Source organism: Felis catus, chromosome D3, assembly GCF_018350175.1.
Source record: "Felis catus isolate Fca126 chromosome D3, F.catus_Fca126_mat1.0, whole genome shotgun sequence".
NCBI lineage: Eukaryota > Metazoa > Chordata > Mammalia > Carnivora > Felidae > Felis > Felis catus.
The window spans coordinates 54402159-54422008 of NC_058379.1; the positions used below are offsets into that span (position 1 = coordinate 54402159).

General features: G+C 39.8%; 1 protein-coding gene and 1 pseudogene across 5 annotated transcripts in view; both read right to left on the minus strand.

The window, feature by feature from the left end:
- The window catches only part of CCDC178 (coiled-coil domain containing 178), a 497365-nt gene that overhangs the window by 35030 nt on the left and 442485 nt on the right, over positions 1–19850 (minus strand). The window lies entirely within an intron of this gene.
- LOC123381357 lies at positions 5076–9263 on the minus strand (annotated as a pseudogene).

Here is a 19850-nt window from a genome sequence, read left to right on the forward strand (position 1 = left end):
TGAAACCGTCCCTCCCTAGTCTCCCTCATCTTGGGAAATATGCTGTTTACACAGGTATCCGTCCAGGAGTCCCAAGTCATCAGGAGAGGCTTCATTTCTTTCATCTCTTGCTTTCCCTTCTCCCCTCCACTCCTTCGCCCAAATTTGTCATTCAGTTTTTTTTTAGGTTCTACGTCCATATATCCCGGATCAATTCGATCTTTGCAACCCTAATTCCACCTCCTGCCCCAACCCCAGTTCACACCCTAGTTTCTGGAAAGCTCCTACAACCTCCAAACTGAACTCCTTCCTTTAAGTCTGATTTTCCTATGCTCCCCTTTTCACTCAAACTGTGGAGTTCTCCTTTGAAAAATTGGAGCAGGTCTCCATGCTGTTTAACCACCTGCATTTGTTTTCTGTTGTGTTTAAGACATGACACAACTCTCCCCTCCATCCCCCAAGGTCTGTAAAACCCTGCGTGTTCTGGGTCTTAAGTACCTGTCTCCAGCTCCAGCAGCTGCACTGAATCTTAGGGGGCTCATGAAACTTTTTCATTTTGCTCCCCCACTCCAGGATTTTGTACTGGCTCTGCCTCCATTCTGAGAAGATTTTTCCCTCCGGGTGCTTGGGTGACAGTCTGTTAAGCCTCTGACTCCGGCTCAGGTCATGATTGTGTAGTCTGTGGGTTTAAGCACCTTGTCAGGCTCTGTGTGGACAGCTCAGAGGCTGGAGCCTGCTTCGGATTCTGTGTTTCCCTCTCTCTCTACCCCTCCCCCCACGTGCATTCTTGTCTTTCTCTCTCTCTCAAAAATAAATAAATGTTAAAAAAATTTTTGAAAAGACTTTCCCTCTAGCTTTTCACTTGCTTGGCTTCTCCTCAATCTTTAGGTCTTTTTTTGAATATCTTTTCCTCAGAAAGAAAGGGCTTCTGTGTCCACACCTTTGGAGTAAATGTTGTTATCTGCTGGTACAGCACCCTCTTTATTTCCTTCAAAGTACTAATCAGTCTCAAAATATTTTGGTTGTCTATTCACTTATTTGTCTACTGTCTTCTGTTGTATGGGATGAAGTCAGTGTTCTCAAGGCCAAGTTTGTTCTTATTTAATTTATATGCCTGTTGCCTAGCACAGTGCCTGGCACATAGAAGCACATAAAATATATTTGTCGGGGTTCCTGGGCGGCTCGGTTAGCTAAATGTCAGGCTCTTGGTTTTGGGTCAGGTCATGATCTCATGGTTCTTGAGTTCAAGTCCACATCAGGATCTGTGCGGACAGTACGGGGCCTGCTTGGGATTCTCTCTCTCCTTCTCTCTCTGCCCCTCCCCTGCTTGCTCTCTACCTCTTTCTCTCTCAAAATAAATAAATAAGCATTAAAAAAACATATTTATTGAATCAATGTTTCTAAAGAATTTTCATGAGAAGGGTTGACTGTGTGTATGTGGAATGTGGTGTGTGTGTTGTGATGGTTAAGTGAAAGGAGGTGCTATTGCGTGTATGTTTGTGTTCCCCCAAAATTCACATAATGAAACGGAATCCCCAGTGAGGTAGCCTTAGGAGGTGGGGCCTGCATGAAGTGATTAGATCATGAGAGTGGACCGTTCATGAATGGTATTAGTGCTCTTATAAAGGAAGCCCCAGAGAGCTCCCTTACCCCTTCTGCCATGTGAGGACACAGTAGAAGAAAGCATTTATGAACCAGAAAGCAGGTCCTCATAAGACTCTGAATCTGCTGGTGCCTTGATAATGGACTTCCAGCCTCCAAAACTGGGAGAAATAAATGTTGTTTATAAGCCACCCAATCCATGGTATTGTTATAACAGCCCCAATGGACCAGGAAAGGAAGGAAACATTCTAACTGGGAGTGGGAGAGATAGGAAGGCTTGGCATCAGGGTTGCAGGAGGATAGATCAGCAGAGAGGGTCCCAGCACAAGACTGATACATGAAGCCTGGGTCAATGCAGAGATCAGGGGCCTTGACTCACAACCCTGGCTGTTTGTTGGAGACCACTCTGATTTTCCTATGCTGATGGGTACCTAGGAAAACAGCACAATGTACTCATTCACACAGAAAAAAAAAAAAAGAGACCACAGCTCCAGGGTAAAACGGCACAGATTTTCTGAGCAGTCACATGATGTTTCTGAGGACACACTCCATTCAATGAACGGAACAAACTTCCACTTCTACAGGTAAACAGATATGTGAATGCTTTTGATCAAATTCATCACCCTCATAATCTGTTATTTAATTTTATAAATAAGGAGAGAGCAAAATGAACTTAAAGGAACATATTTACCAGACAGAATAGAGAACTGAATATGGCTCCATTTTCACAGAAGAAAAACACAAAGTGAAGTTAATTAATTATTTTGGTCTAAATCACACAGCAAGTATGGGAGGCATGATATAAACCCTTATCTGTTTAGATTTAGAGCTTGAGCTTTGTTCTCTGGGTGAGGAGGACTGCTTCTGCCCTGAATGTGTGATGGTCCACAGTGGCATTCTGGATCATACTGATTTTCAGGAAAAATATACTTTCCGATTATATACCATAGAGCATTTCATATATTGTGGTGTAATTGGCTTTTTTTACTTGCCCATTAGATTGCAACCAACTTTAGTTCCTCATATTGGTCTCCTTGGCCCTAGTACCTAGCACAGTTTCTGCAGCTCAGCTGAAGGGAGAGGTTTGGACCTTGTCCTGAAATCTTGATCCGTGGGAGTTGCTTTTTGATTTTTTTAGTCTTCCATTTACACAAACTAGTTTAATAAAACAAGTTATAGTCACTCATGAGTAAATATTTTTGAAAAGAACTTGCATTGTCAAGAATAATTTGCATTCTTAAATATGAATGATAAATAAACCTGATGGGGAGTGTCCGTAGCTAAACACAGCTAAATCAAAAGAATGGGAAGAATATGTTTACAATTCCAAAGAGAATAATCTTAATTTTAAACATTATTCAATATTAAAGGGTTAATAAAACAAAGATACACCCAGAAACTGAAAAAAAAAAAAAAAAGAAAGAAAGAAAAGAAAAAGCAAAAGAAGAGGGAGAAATTGATTCGCTTTTGAAGTTTTCATGGGGGAGGGGAGATTTCAAAACAGAATGTGAAGTTTTTACAAAATGCATCATTCTCATTATTCCCATTTTCAGGTAAAATGCAAACTAGATGCAAGCAGGTTTTTAAAACACTGTATTATGTGTCTCAGAGGCCAGAACTACTGAAGCAAATCAGATCTCTCATTTTAGCATGCATTTACACATTTAAAAATTTATATTATTGACTATGTGGAATGCCGTGACTTCTAGAGAACCATTACCGCTCACAGGATAGCTTTTTATTTGGCATTGTATCAATTTGAAGCCCAGAATGTCATGATCTTAACGCAGAGAGCAGATATGCGTGGGTAGAGTGGTATGGAGAGAAAGGTAAGGTGCACATGCAAGAGGCAATTTTCAAATGTCATTGTTTCAGCCCTGAAAAGGGAACGCACACGCGGAAGGGAACGTTTTGCTCCCTGGTCTGTGCCAGGCACTTCCGCTCGCACGTCTCGCGCTTCTTGCTTCCGCGCCGCCGCCACGCTGCAGCGCGTGGAGGACCGTTTGCCCCTTAAATATCACACGTAGCTCATTTGCATTATAGACTATGGGCCCAAGAGGGAAAAACACTTAATTTTATTAATAGAATGGATTTTAAATCTCTCTACAGGAGGCCACAGAACACCCCAAAGGGCTAATCTACGTTATGGAGAGATGGCAAATCGGAAAAGCCCCAGTGTGTTTCTTCCCCCCCCCCACCCCAGAAATTGTTCCCAGTGAAAGCTACCACTAGGCCGACTGGCTTTGAACATCCTCTGTGCGAACACTGCAATGGTTCTACACCTGATGTACAAATACCTAAGCCCCCGAGATTTACAATAGGAATGCTAATACATGGCGTAAGCCCCACTGAAACAGACAGAGCCGGGATAATAATTTTGTAACCTCGTGTTGACATAACCCACCAGCTTGCTGAAGAGCCCCTTCATGTAGAGGAAACACAGAAACTATAATGATTTTCAGATACAGTTGACAAGAGACCATTTAGTAAACTTTTATTTTTTTTTAACTAACAGTATGCGAGGATGTTGTATTCTAGGCTGCTACTAATAATCTCATCAGAATGCAAAAGCAGCGACTGTGTTATAAAACCAATGATCTGTTATATTCTGCAAGAATTTACAAAAGCCTAATGTCATTTACTACACCATGAGAACCATACTTGGATAAAAAAAAAAAATAAAACACAACAGAATTCAAAAACTGATTACAGCTGACGAAAAAATAAACTGTTTGCAAATGCAACGTTTTAAAGGTAAAACAGACCAGAGTGAAAGACATGAAGCCCCGTGACGACTTCAGAAGGGGAGAAATTGGTGTTGGGGAACGTATGAACGGGATTCGTCACTTAGGGCCCTTTCGGAATCAAGGCATCCGTTCAAGTCCAGGCTTCTCCGGTCCATGGTTACTGCTGAGTGTGTGTGGCCGGCTCAAGCTGCAGGAAACTTGCAGTCTCAAAAGAGTTGTCTTTTTTTTTTTTTTTTTTTTCCTCAGCAGCATTCTTGACAAAAGCATATCTCTAAGCGGTCTTAAATATACAAATTAAATGATTTTTAAAAGGGAAGACTTTTCTTTGGGGACATGTGGAATAAAGTCAACTGAAAAGTCAGTGGCAGAGGTCTGTTAGGATCTCTACATAGCTGGGACTCAGATGGTCTCTTCTTTCTCTCAGCTGGGACCCTATGATGGGTGGGAGAGCGGAGGCAGGCTTCTCTCAGACCATATGCTTGCTGCTCTTAAAGGTTTCATGGATTTAATTCTGGCAGTTAATTTTTAATGGCGTTTTAATTTTATAAGGAAATAAATGTGTTTAAAAATTCTTTCTTTTTTTTTTAATTTTTTTTCAACGTTTTATTTTATTTTTGGGACAGAGAGAGACAGAGCATAAACGGGGGAGGGGCAGAGAGAGAGGGAGACACAGAATCGGAAACAGGCTCCAGGCTCTGAGCCATCAGCCCAGAGCCCAACACGCGGCTCGAACTCACGGACCGCGAGATCGTGACCTGGCTGAAGTCGGACGCTTAACCGACTGCGCCACCCAGGCGCCCCCAAAATTCTTTCTTTTGAGGCCCAAACCAATTCTTCTGCATTTTATTCATGATGAAAAAAAAAAAACCCAGCTTTCTGAAGGATGATGTCTACCTTTCTTTCTATCTCTATTGCTGTCTATAGCACTACATCTATCTATCCACCTCTAATTTTTCCATCTATCCATCCGGAGACAAAGGGAGGGAGAGAGACCCTTAAGTGTTTGGAAGTGCTATAATCTTTGGAAGAAATTGATTCTCTCCTTTTCCAACTAAGTCCTTTGGAAACATTTTTATTTCCAGGATGGAAGTAGTAGAATGTGAGAAATACAGGGTTCTTAATATTAAAAAGCATTTTTTTCAGTTATGCTAGGCAGCTTCCAGCAGATTCCTTTCAGGAAATGTATTCTTGCATGTCCTTGAAGAACACTGGGTCTTGCAAACTTGCAGGGAGTCATTTTGAAGTGTTGACTTAGGTGCCTGTAAGACATCTGGTAATAATGAAGATGGAGCTTTTAATGCTTTGGGGTTTTATGAATGAGTTATAGTACAGTCACTGATGGATCATTAAAGTATATCTCTACAGGAGGAGGCGTCTGTATTTTTTGACTTCTGGGAAGTTGCACATAGTGATAGGTGTCCAGAAAGAAATCGGGATTGGTCGTTCATGAGATCAACTAGTTTGAGAATCAAATGAATTTGATGTTATATTTCAGGAGAGTTGCTCACCACGGACATGGAGAAGTGTTTCATAAAGGAGGCAGGACTGTTTACTGAGCCTGAATCCTGCAGGGTAATAGTTAAATGTGTGAACCATCTCATGCCTTCACTCCTGCTGTGATTTTTCTTCCTGAATGACTGCAGGAAATCACTCTTTGGTAACTTTCCATTCGTACACAAGAGCAGCCACAATGCTTCCCCTTCTTTGTGAATATCCCTGATCTGCAGTTGTCTTTTACGTGACCACAGCACCATATATGTAGTTATCTTAGTATCTCTTATTAACTATCTTACAGGTGTGTGTGTGTGTGTGTGAATGTATTTATTTATTGGTTTACTCTACCGGAGTATGAGCTCCTCAAAAAATGCTATCTTCCATTTACAGCACATAGCTGAGGTTTGGGCACGTAATAGGTATCTGATAAATGTTTGGAACTGAATAATTGCAAGAGGATTTAAGTAAAATCAAACTTCCAGGAAAAGTTAGAAAATGATACCTACAATTTAATAAATTTGGACTATTGATCACTTACATAGAATTAGAGGATTCTTAAACAATGAGAAGCATTTAAATTTTAAAACATATTTAAAAGTAAATATTTTTTTATATTCCAAAAAATTCTATGGTGTGAGATCTGGAGAACAGGTCCCTTTCTCAGTTTAATAAACAATTAGGAAATCTGACATTGGAAGGAAAGTGTTTCATTTACTGTCCTTAAGAGATACCACTTACATTTAAAATTATTGGTCTTTTTTGAGAACTGATAGGGAGTTTGAAAAGGGTGGTCTAAATAGACTCAGTAATTTCTTTATTCAACAAATTTGTATAGAGCACCTGCTATGTGCCCAGTTCTACATTAGACACTGAGGGTTCAGGGATGAACCAGACTGACTTGGTTCCTGCACTCCTGGATGTAGACCATAATGAGTGAGGTGGGCTTCAAACAAAAGGCTTTCTAAACATCATGTCACTACAACTGTGGTAAGTATTACAACTGACAAGTTCAGGTACTTGACAGCATTCAAGAGGAGAATCTGACCTAGAGAGAGGATACCTTCACTGAAGAACCGATAATTAAACAGAAACTAGAAAGATGGTGAGGGTGGGGAGGACAGGGAATTTAGAAGAAGGGTGGTATAAGGAAGGGTATGGGCAGAGGGAAAAGCAGCAAACGTGCATATAAACTTGGTACATTTGAAGAAGGCAAAGGCGGAGCTAGACAATGAGGCTCCAATGCAGTGAGGGAGGGGAAGCAAGACATAAGGTGAGATAAGAAGTTGGGCAGGAACCAGTGCTTTCGAGGGATCAGTGGCCATGAGAGAGATGTGACAGTGGATGAGGCCAGGGGTAACATATCCCATGCCAATGCATCTCCAAGAGAAGTTTCCTCCCTTCCTTCCACTAGAAAGCCACCCCACTCCCTCGAACTTACCCCTTTATATATAAAAAACCCCTTTATATATAAAAAAGCATATATGACTATATGCTAGTCATAGGATGGTTTATTCTTAAAAAGTAGCATTCATGGGAGGTTTAAGAAGAAAATGACATTCAAGTTTGAGTTTGAACAGCTTGGCAAAGGGCCAAGTTCAGTGTAGAAAGAAAAGAAAGAGGCACGGATGGTTCACATGGGTATCGTTGATAGTGGAAATGAGTAGAGGGAAATTGATAAATTAGAGACACATTTTAAAAGAATAATCAGCAAATAGGGCGCATGAGGGGCAGGGAGTTGTCAAGAATGACTGCAAGATTTCTGTCACGTGCGTATGAGTGGATATTTGGCCAATTGTTGCAGTAGAAACACTTGAGGAGGAATAGTTTGGCAAGGAAACATGATAAGTGCAGATTTGGAACTGTGGTGTTCGAGGAAGCTGTGAAACATCCAAGTAGAGATATAAAGAGGAACTGGACATAAAATTATAAGAATCAGAACAGAAATCAACATGGAAACAAAAACTTAGGGATGATGGGCTTATAGAGGAAATGTGGGCTATTAATAAAAATTAGAGTAATAAAGAGCTTCTCTGGACCATTATATAGATCATGGGAGAGAAAGAACAATATTAGATGTTCTCTAAGAAATGAAAAAAGAAAGGTTTTTTTTGGTTTGTTTTTATATATTACCATGCAGTCACATGTTTTGGATTTTTGCTATGCATTGTTGGCTACATTTTAATGACAGTTATTATATGTTTTGCATTGTACTAGTGCTGGCAAGTATGAGACTTTCTCCATTACTCTGGAGATCAGCAATACAGAAATTATTAGAAGATTATCAAAGACATTCTTAAATTGTTTAACACAGATCATTGGTGAAATAGCCATTTGGTGGAACTTTTAAAATTTAATGCATAAACACACAAGTCCCTTTATTAGAGACATTGTACATATTGGTGAATATGGTCAATGGTCACATCTATGCATTAATTCTTTAAAAAATAGAATGAATAATTAGGATAGACCCTATGCTCTCTCCTTACATTGTGAAGGGTCTTGTGTAGCCATATTCTGTTGGAATGACAGACTGTACAAATTTCAAGAAAATAAGAAAATGTGTATGAACACCAAGTTCTCCCCTCTTGCAACAGTCTTAACGATTTCCTCATTGCCTCAGTATGCCTGCATGGGTGAACTGAACACATAGGAGGTGGTGGGAGATGAGGCTGATTTTCAATGGTCACTGTTTTCTTCACCTGATGTTGAGTGATGTCTTCACACATGTGTTCGACTGTTAAAGGCTACCTTTGCTCATCATAGCTGAACAACCATAGTCATGGTGTCTGGTTGTAAGTTTGGGTTGGCAGCATCAGTTTTGGTTTCACAAGCTAATTCTACTATTTTCCTTGTGTCTAGGGAAGCTTCATCTGTTTCCCACAATCCACTTTCTTCCCATTCTTCCATATCTGAAGCTTCTCCTTCATCTTCCTCTTCCTCCTCTTCAGTCCTACTGAGCGATCTTGAAGTTTTACGCTGTCCTTGCTTTCCAATGTAATCTCCTTATCTGCTTCAGTAATTCCTGCAATACCTGTGTTATGACATGTAGCTACCCATCCCCCATCACCATCATCTTCTTCAATGATAGCTTCCAAGTCAGGTGAATATTCCATCTATTTTCACCGCTTGTATTGTAGCATGGCACATTTTTGGTGACCCCAAAATTGTTTGCCTGTTGGTAGCTATGCCTTCACTTTCAACTCTTCCCCTGTAGCCCATTACCGTGTTGGACAGTGGTGGGCTAAGTGCTCTCCAGCTTGCCACAAACTCTTCTGGGTTGATAACACCTGTTCCCCCAAACTTTGATTCCTTGAGGACCGGAGTCAGGTACTCAGCCACTTCCCATGCCTTTCTGAAATAGCCACTTGGAAAAGTCAGAGAAGTGTCATGGTTTGTATTTCTATATATGTGTATATATACACATACATACGCACATTCATATCACTCAAATCATGTTATCATTTTATAGATACTGATAATGAAGTTCAGAGAGGTTAAGTGATGTCACATAGCTAACAAGTGGCTGAAGACAGACTTGAAATCTCTACACTCAGAGTTCTTTCGATGCTACCATGAATTGTCATAGCCAACATTAACAAATCCCTGTGCCCTTTAAATAAGTACTTTCATCCTTATGACAACTCTGTGAGCTTAGCAGATCCACTACATAGTGGCAGCAGTACATAAAGTGGAGCCTTCTGACTCCTAGTTGCATCCCATGCTCTAGGGGAATATTCTGAGTTCATGCAGACCTAGTCTCAGATTTGCGCTGAAACTCTGCATGATAGGTGTGGAGCTAATGAGTAAGGAAGTGCCATTCACAAGGTGGGTTGTGATGATGGTGGGAACACAACCAGCAGGATCTGGGCCAAAATAATTAGTATAGAATACATCAGAATGACGGCCACCTTCTAAGGGCTTGACCTTTTGAGATTATGTGCCTAAATGAAACTCATCTCATTTCTTCCCTTGGGTTGAATTTTAGGAGCACAAGAAATGAGGGTGTTCATTAAATGTATGATTTAAGGTACTTGCAGTAAAAGAAGGGGGGCCAGAGGAAAAGGGCACAAACAATATTCAAGTTTCAGGAACTTTGAAACGTAAGAATGTAGGGCAAATGAGAGAATAATAATGATGATATTTATGGTGGTGATGATAGGAGGGAAAGAGGAGGACCCAGTAAATTTACAGGTACTTTTCTGCTTTAAACTGTCTGCTCATTTTTGACCTAGAAGTTTCCTTCTGGTAGTTAAGATGAATTTAAAGTATTAGCCTTTGGTTTCTACAATGTACATGGTTGGCCCCATGTGACTGTGGGTGTTAGACTCACTATGATGAGAACAGGGCCATGGTACCCCTCATACTCTATTCCCCAAAGGAAAGCAGGTCTGGCTGTCTTCCACCGGAAAACATATCCTTCACAGAATGAGTTCATTTTAGCTGTCAGCTATGGAGTATCTAAGAATCTCTGTATGCATGCAACATTGCCAGCAAGATGCCCACCCACCTCCACTGGGGATAAGAATCCCCAGTGGGGGAAAAAGGCTGCTTCCAAGTGAGTGAAGCAGCTGTTGTTTTACACAGAAATGTCAAAAGTACAAGCAAATTTTTCATCACCAATTGGCGGTGTCATGGCCAATGAAATACTTTGTGGTTTTTATGTGGTTTGGGGAGAAGCAACTGGTTTTGTGAGATTTAAGTTATAGATAAAAACTATATATCTGGAAAGTAAACCCTTGGTTTGAATTCATTTCACTGTTAATGATAGGATTTGAATCTGAGATATGGTAGGTGGGATTAAATCAGTCACATCACACATCGTTGAGATGTTAAAAATTACTTTGTTATCTTTTAGTTACATTTTTTTAGTAGTTAAATGAGTGTGAATATGTTAAATGCATATAAAAATGTGTAGAATTCTGTCATATTGCCATTTCCCAAAATTAGTCTCTAAATATAAGGACGTTAAGTTTTCCAAATGCAAGGAAATATCAACTATATGCCAGTGTTTATATTGACTTTCCGTTTATTCATATGTTTATTCCCCATCCACCTGCAGTCTATTCTTTCATCTATGCAACTATCCATCATCTAATAGCTATTGATTAAGCCCGTCTGTAGCTGAAACACTGTGTCAGACATTATAGGACACTGAAAGCCATATAACTTCTATTTCCTGTCTTCTAGAAGCTTCAAATTATTTGACAATTCATTCATGACATGAGGAAGAGTGAGTCACTTTATCATTGCAGCAACTGCCTTTAAAGAATAAGGAAAATTAAACAAAAGCTGTCTCCCACCAGCCCAGCAAGGTACCAAGTCTCACCATGGATGCAGGGCCAACCTTTAAACCCCCTTTAAGACAGGCTCTGTTTATGCCCCTGGTAAGTGACAATAAAATGTATATGAGCTTAGACAGACATATAAGAACTGTATAAAGACTGCAAGTTGGCTGTTATTTAAGAGTATGAGAAAACAGGTGAGAGCTCAGTGTAAAGCAATATGTAAAGACATATGATGTCTTTATGAACCTCACTGAGCATCTTTGGCATTTGCCCGGATCTGCCTGACTATGGGACAGAAGGTAACAAAGTAGCTCAGTAGTTGTCTTGGCTCATTTGGGCTGTTGTCACAGAAGTACTGTAGACGGGGTGACTTCAACCACAAGCATTTATTTCTCACAGTTCTGGGGGCTGGGAAGTCCAAGATCAAAGTGCCAGCAAATTCAGTGTCTGGTAAGAGTTTCCTTCTGGGTTTATGGATTCCTGTGTCCTCACATAGTGGAATGGATGAGAGAGCTCTTTGAGGCCTCTTCTATTTGGGCACTAATCTCATTAATGAGGGCTCTACCTGCAAAACCTAAGCATCTCCCAAAGACTTCACCTCCTAATACCATTACACTGGGGGTTAGTTTTCAACTTTTGAGTTAGGAGACATTCAGTTTATAATGGTAGTTAACATGTATCATTATAAGTAAATTATTAAAAACTTTTCTTGAAATTGTACCAGCAGTTGGGATATTTTGAGTTGGAAGCTTCTTCAGTGATGATCTACCTCAACACCCCATTTTGCAGATAAGGAAACAGAGGTCAAATAGATCATTTAACTGGCTGGGAGAGGACCCCCCCACCCAGGTCTTCAAACTTCGGGTGAGAGCTCTTTGATTCTGCCTCTTACAAAGTTTTTATGTGAGCTGTTTCACTGCCAACAGCCAATAATTGGACCACTTTTAGCTTAAGGTGAGACAGATGAATCTTGTTTTAAAAGTTATCCTTCTGCATTGTTTTCCTTTCTCTACCCTCCTCAATCTCCTTTCCAGTTTCTTTTTGCTTCCCAAATGGGGCATCTACTATCTTCCTGTCAACTTCCATTGCAAAAGTTCTTTTAGTCCCCGTTTAACCATCAACATGTTTTTTTAACCCAAGTAACAGTTCTGATAGGATTCACAGGTTACCCTGGGGTAAAGCAACAGCAATGTTCGGCTACCGGAAGATTGAATCTTGGGTTTGTCTTCTATCAATTACATGTGTAAAATGGCTGTATATTTTACTTAGTCTACTGCAGCCCTTGGGTTCAGCATGTGTGCCACAAACACCAATGATAGCACATCAGATCTGCCAGAGTTCTAGGGAAATGCTTCCATTCAATTCCATACATTACCCAAAGCACTGACCCCGGGTCACGTACACCCACACTCTTAACACTGCGCACACACAGACACAGAGGTTTAGGCCTGTCTCTCCCCTTTTGCTCTTTCACCACCCTGCCGTGGTTCTGGCATCCCCATATATGCATGGCCTGCTTTTCTGCCTACTCTGTCCAAGGACCAGAACCAACAGGAAGTTATTTTCCCAAATTAATACATAAAGATGCCACCAGATCTTTCCATAACACAACCTTTATTTTTCTTCCTTAAAAACAAAAAAAGGTGGGGTTTTTAATAGCTCCTTTAGGTTTATTTTCCCTGTATTCTTAATTATATTAAAGACTCATATTCCTTCCCTGAGTGTTCATTTAGAAAGAAGGTTTTGTAATAGTCACATTTAATTTATCAGGGTGCAATAATTTGTGTTTCCCAATCATCTTGCCGACTTTGGTTCATTATACTATTGTTTCACATGAGTAAGTTAGCAAAGTTTGGATTGATTGACTCTAATTAACTAAAACTGGTTCCAGGCTGTGCATCTATTGTCATGGTAGCTAGCCGCAAAGCCCTAAACTGTGCAGCAATAGTGATATAAGGTAATATTGATTTGAAAACTGTAGATAATATGTAACCTTGGGCTTATCACTGTTTGGGAGACAAAAAAAAAAAAAGGATGGGGAAAGGAGAGGTACTAGGACAAGTTGCAATTGTAAGGGCACTTGGGAGTGTAAGTGGAATTTTCAGTGGTTTCACTTCTTTTATTGTTTTCCCTGTCCAGAGATAATCACAGATGTGTTGAATTACAGACAAATTCGAAGTCAGCAGTTGGAAGACTAAGGATTTCATGGTTTTTGAAACTGTGAAGAAATGAAATACACTTGCTGAGAAACTGTCCAAGATCCACTTAAAGATTATGAAGAGACCTCCTACTTTGTAGAGGAAATCTTTCTATACATTACTCATCAGAAAAGTACAACTGTTTGAAATTTATTCTTTTCTCTGTTGCTGAATTTTTATAGTCAATAATGGTCTTTGTCGGAGAAACAATTGTTTTTAGACAGTGGGGAACTGGAAAAATGATTGTATGCTATGGCCTGTAAACATGAACAAATATCACCCTTGCTCTCTAGCGGTGGACAGAGATCAAATTAAAGAAAGTGGAGTAGAATGCCGTGGCTGAGATTCACCAGTGAATTTCCAGGTTTCCTATGAAGCATGCTTGTAGCTTCTGTTGCTTCTGTCTTAAAATTAGGACCTTCTTCCATTTGATTGCTGTTGCTCACTTTTTCAGTTCTATATTCTCCATTTTAAAAGCTCTGGGACCCCAGTTTTCCCTGACATCCTTATTAACTGAACAGCCTACCCCTTCAATCATCCATTTCTTACCAAGTTCAACAGAACAGTCTTCATGTCCTGACAGACAGAAGAAGTGGAAGTTTAACTCCTGAAATACAGAGGCTTGTCTAAGAAGTTTTCTGTCACAGTGGAGAAAATACTGGAAGTTTTCCAGTTTATCCAGCTGTTTGTTTCCTTTATCTGCACTGTGCTGCAGTCTGTTTGGAAACTGAGGATAGGCTACTTTCATGTCAGTACCTTCTTCATTTGATCGTTTGAGTTTCTTTTAATGGTTTGTGGCCATTGTGATTATGTGAGAAAGGGCAAACTTCCAAATGTCACAGTGAAAGAAGCCTATATTTGTGAGGGTTTTCCAAAGAAACAGAACCAATAGGAGGTGAGAGAGTGTGTATGTACGGAGAAAGAGAGAAAGAGAGAGAGAGAGAGATTTTAAGAAATTGACTCAAGTGATTATGGAGGCTGCCAGAATCAGCAGAGTGGGTCATTGGACTGGAGAACAGGGAAAGTTGACATTATAGTTTAAGTCCAAAGGCTTCGGCAGCAGAATTCTCTCTTGCTTAGGGGAGGTCAGTCTTGTGTTCTAATCAGGTCTTCAACTGATTGATTGAGGCCCACCTACACTATGGAGGGTAATCTGCTTTACTCAAAGTCCACCAACTTAAATCTTATCCAAAAACACTCTCACAGAAACATCCAGAATAATGTTTGGCCAAATATCTGCATAGGGTAGTCCAGTCAAGTTGATACAGGAAGAGTGAACATTATCCAGAGTAATGTTTGGCCAAATATTGGCACCCAGTGGCCTGGCCAAGCTGACACAGATATACCATGGAGCCCAAGGCTCACATAAAGGCACAGGCTAAGAAGCACTTGGGTGGCTCAGTTGGTTAAGTATCTAGTTCTTGATTTCAGCCCAAGTCATGATCTCACAGTTGTGGGAGACAACAGCTGAGCAGAGTGTGGAGCCTGCTTGGGATTCTCTTTCTCCCTCTCTCTCTGCCTCTACGCCACTCATATGTACTCTTTCTCTCTCTCTTTCAAAATAAACAAACATTTTTTTTTAAGGCATGGGCTAAGGAACCACAGAAGAAAAAGATGGGGAAGGAGAATGACACAACTTTGTTCTGAAAAGAGAAACAGGAAAGCACATGGCTACTGATTCCTTACAGGGTCACAAATCCTTACAGATTTTGAAGTATTTCAAATGATCACCACACAAACATGGTACATATAAGACACATACCTGTCTTTCTTCTTGAATGCCTTAGTAGCAAGGTGTCCTCACACCCTTTTGTTTTTATGTGAAAGTAGGGGTCATAGTAGTTTTGAAGCAGTGGATACCACAGGCAATATGGTGAAATGACAGTAAAGACCCTGCCCAGCCTCCTTCCTCTAACCCAGTTGACTGCACACATTTGTCCCAGAGAATCTTTGCCTTGCCTTTTTTTCTAGAATTCAAAACAGTAGTCCAAAATGTCTCTGCCATATTTACAATTTTCTGCCCCCTGAGCACGAGTTCCAAGTGACTCACTTCTTACCAAATGGAAAGCAGATGTAATATCTCTTGCAGGTAAAATAATTTGTTTTAACATCTTTAATAATAAAACAATAAGTTTTGTTTATACTGGTTAATAAAACAATAAGTATTGTTTACTGCCCAGTGCTGAGGAAAATTCAAAGGAAGAATCAAACAAAGGCTTTACCTGTAAGAGTTTATAATTTTTTTTTTTGGCGGGGGGGGGGGGGGGACCAAGTCTAATACATAGCAAATAACAGAATACAAGTTATTAGTGTGAGGGGAGTCTTCAGACAAGAAATTCTGTCATAGTTCATAGATGGTGGGCATAAATATGAGAGGGAATGGCCACCCCTCTGGGTTGCTCTATTTGAATATATTCTGCAAATTGAGGGACATTGTTTAGACTGATTAAAAATTAGCTCATTCTTATTAAATTCACTCCAGTTTCTCTCAATGATTGTATGTTTTTCTAGTGTCTTTTATTCAGTTGAGTAGTCAAATTTATTAAAACTGTATGGAAACACCTAAGGATGAATTTTTGATAAGAGGTAATTTGGAGAGTTTGCCTATAAAATGGAATAAATTTCTAAACTTGTATACTCTTAGTTTGTCTTCTGAAGAATCATCCTTCCCAAGGATTGTAACTATTATTACTTAGATGAATCTCTAGTATCAGTTTTATCAGTATTCTCCTCAGACTTTTTCACTTACAGAAAAAAATAGACTGTGTTTGGAAATTATATTGGAAAAACTCCACCTTCCTAATAATTTCTGGAAATCTGCAATCATTCTGGGCCACCTGAGGTGGCAAATTGATCTCAATAGCCTCAATGTATTCAATTCCTACTCAGGATAGTGGCAGACACTGTTTTAAGGAGACTGATTCTGAGCTGAAGGGCAAGAATGTTTACTGAGAAGCCTGGGTCCTCACAGAGGGTAAAAAGTAATAGGGAAGATACCAAGATCATTGCTGAAGTACTCCATGGTTGAACCTGAAAAAAAAAGCCCTAAATGTCACTTCTGAAGGGCAAACAAAATTTCAGTACTAGGGAATTAGAGCATAAGATGGACTATGACGGGATGGGATGAACATGAGCAAAGGTCAAGGAGAGTAGCTCAGAACTAAGATTTTGAATGGAGATTGTGTACTGGTGTGTTCTTTTCACATGGCTTGCAATTTATACTAAAAGGGTGGGCAAAACAGTTTAACCAGAATGCAGTTGCAAAGTGGGATGCAGCACCAAACCTCACTCTTCTAGTGACAGATGTCTGACCAAAAACGTCTTCTAATTTTGTTTCTTTATCTGAAAGGCGACACATCACATCTGAGATGACACAAAATAGGTCCGCTGATTCTCACTAAAATCAGAGAATATAGGAGAGGCAATGACCTTAATGCTGTGCTAAATCAAAGAATGGCCCACAGACCAGCAGCGTCTGGATCAACAGGGAACTTACTGGAAATGTACAATCTCAGGCCCCAGCCCAGATCTACTGCATTAGAACCTGTGGATATTCAGTTTCCCAGGTGATTTGTGTGCACATTAAAGTAAGAAACACAAACATTCTGCCTTCTATACTACCACTCACAGATAGTGTTTGATTACAGACCCACAAGTAAGAGTTCCCAATTAAAAAAAAATTTTAATGTTTATTTATTTGAGGGGGAGAGAGACAGAGCACAAGCAGGGGTGGGGTGGAGAGAGAGGGGGAGACACAGAATCTGAAGCAGGCTCCAGGTTCTGAGCTGTCAGCACAGAGCCTGACGTGGGGTTTGAACACACAAACTGTGAGATCATGCCCTGAGCTGAACTCAGACACTCAACCGACTAAGCCACCCAGGTGCCCCTAGAGTTCACAATTTTTAAAATCAGTGTTTGCTGATAAATTCTTCTTTAGCTTTTAGAACCTAGCACAATAATAGAAAAATTACATTTGGTCCATAAATATTGAATGAATGAATGAATGAATGAATGAATAAATAAATGTTTCACCTTGAATTGGAAGTGTTTTTCCATAAATTATTTGAACTAGCTAGAGAATAAATCGATCTGTTTTCCACAGTAAGTCCAAAAATTAAATCAAAAGACTTTTTGTTCCATATAGGCTTCTATTTCCTAGACTAAATATGTCCAGTTCCTTCAACTGTTTCTCAGTGTCAAGGTGTGTATAAGCTCCTCACCATCTTTGGTACCTTTTTCTGGCCACATGTTGGATTCCAAGTGTTCCAAATAGAACATGTGATCTAGGAGTAAACCTGTCCCTAGATGCGGTCTGAGCAGCGCACAGTACAAGGAATGCAAACTGATGACATTCCTCTGCTTCTGCGCTGGGCTTTTCTAATTTAGCAAATTGGTTGTCACATCACTAAAAATAGGAAGTTTGAACTTGGGCTCCCTTTTTTTGTCTGACATTATTTTGCTTACCACAAACGAAGGCCACAGAAGCTAAATATATGTCTACTTGAATGATGACTTTATAGCAATAAAATGAGCCCACAGGGGCTAATGACTCTGTAATCAGCTTTTTCAACCACTTTTTATATTGGGCATAATTTTCTCTCTCTCTCTCTCAGAAATTCTACATCATTTATCACTACACTAACATGAGTAAAAGGGGAAAGGCATGAGCTGAGAGATTAGAGGCCACTGCCTGTCTGATATTAAATCATAATCGTAAATTTGCCTGGAGGAGACTTTGATTTTGGATACCAGTACAGTGGACTCATGTTCTTTTTTAGTTCAGAATTCTCACTTTGACAATGGTTTAAGAAATTAGGTTTTAAAAGAACTTTTTTTTTTTTTAGTTAAATAACCAACAGTATACTAACATGATTAACAGTATACCAACTCAGGACCATTTTTAAAGTTCCCTTTATTGGTCTCTACCACCTCCTGGTTGCTATCAGAGGAAAGGTATCGAATCCCTACAGTTGACCTGCTTGAAAACCGGTCTTTGGTAAATTTGAGGTCAGACACTTTTCTGAGGGAGTATTATTAACATTTTGGTGTCCTCGTGCCCCAGACACCATTTGAGCTATATTTTCTTTTATGCCTGTTTATATCAGCTTATTTAGACACTCCTTCCACAGCTTGAAGATCAACCTGTTGCATTGGTAGCATTCCTTTTCTGAAGCTGATTGCTCTTAGGCCTGGTGCAAAGCCTATTCGTAATGAATATCCTCTGCTTATTCCTTGAGACCCTCTCTCCACCCTTCTCCTCCCCACTCTCTGCTTTGGCAGGCTGATCTGTACAGATTACATCAATGGGCTTCCACGCCTTCTCCCTCTCCTTTAGGTCTGGAGGTGGCAACAGCTCCACTACTATTGGCCCAGGATTTCTGCACCATCCTTTGTTTCTGCTATAGCTTACTCATGTCTTTGTAATCGGTGCTTGTATATAAGCCCTCCTTGAATTGCTCTAATTTGATGGTACCATCTGTTTCTTTGTCCCTTTATCCTGGATGATGACAGGACCGACCCATTCATTCATTCTGTCACTTTGTTGTTATGTTAGTTACTTACTTGCTTATGTAGCAAACACTTATACATTATCTATTATTTACCAAATATTCTGTTAAATTTCTTTACAGCTCATGGTCTACCAAAGGTCAGTAAATTTGAGATAAAAGTTAACTCTTGAATTTCTCATCTTAGTTGCTCCATGTCTTATTGGCATACAGCCTGTAATTAGGAGACAGTTACTACCAATCGTCTCAAGATAAAGTATGCTACTCTTGAGACACTGAATAAGAGTCTCTTTTCCTATCAAGCCAGTCTTTTTTTGATTTACTTAGGTCAAAGTACAAGTAACAAATATTATTGTTTTAAATCAAAAGACTCATACAAACAAGAGAAAAGAATTGTTCTGTTGGCGCCAATACCTACAGTTGTCCAATCACACCTAGCCTCCAATTTTCTCATGATGCCTAGATCTGGTCTTTAGCTAGTAACTTGCTGTCCAAGGCTTCTTATAAAGGCCACCTTGGAGGACTTCCCAACAAAAGGCTTTCTTTGTATTCATAGATTTTTTTTTATTTGGTTGTAGTCACCAGCCAAAGGGTAAGAGGTTTGCATTCCTTAGATCTGTCCCGCATGCGTGTTTTAAGAAGAATCCTTCTCTATTTGGATAAAGGCATAGTAAAGTTTACTCTCAAGGATAGAAGGATAGGATCCTTTCATTTGGGCTCTTGTTGTGACATTATAACATGGCTTTATGGCAGTGATGATGAAAAGGATTTAGTTTGTAGTAAAGCCATCTTTGGCTGCATTAATAAAAGTTAAATGACAAGACTAAAGGATGTGAAAGTCCTACTGTTCAATAAAGTGGTAAGAAAATGTTGCTAAGCTGTGTTCTCCTCAGAGTCCCATTTTTAAGAAGGAGTGTAGAAGTTTGTCACTTGTCAAGATAAAGAGCATAAAAGTCAGGTTCTGGAGAGCATATCATATGAGAAATACATAAAAGAAAAGGAGATCACAGAATAACTCCTTTTAAACATGGAGGATTG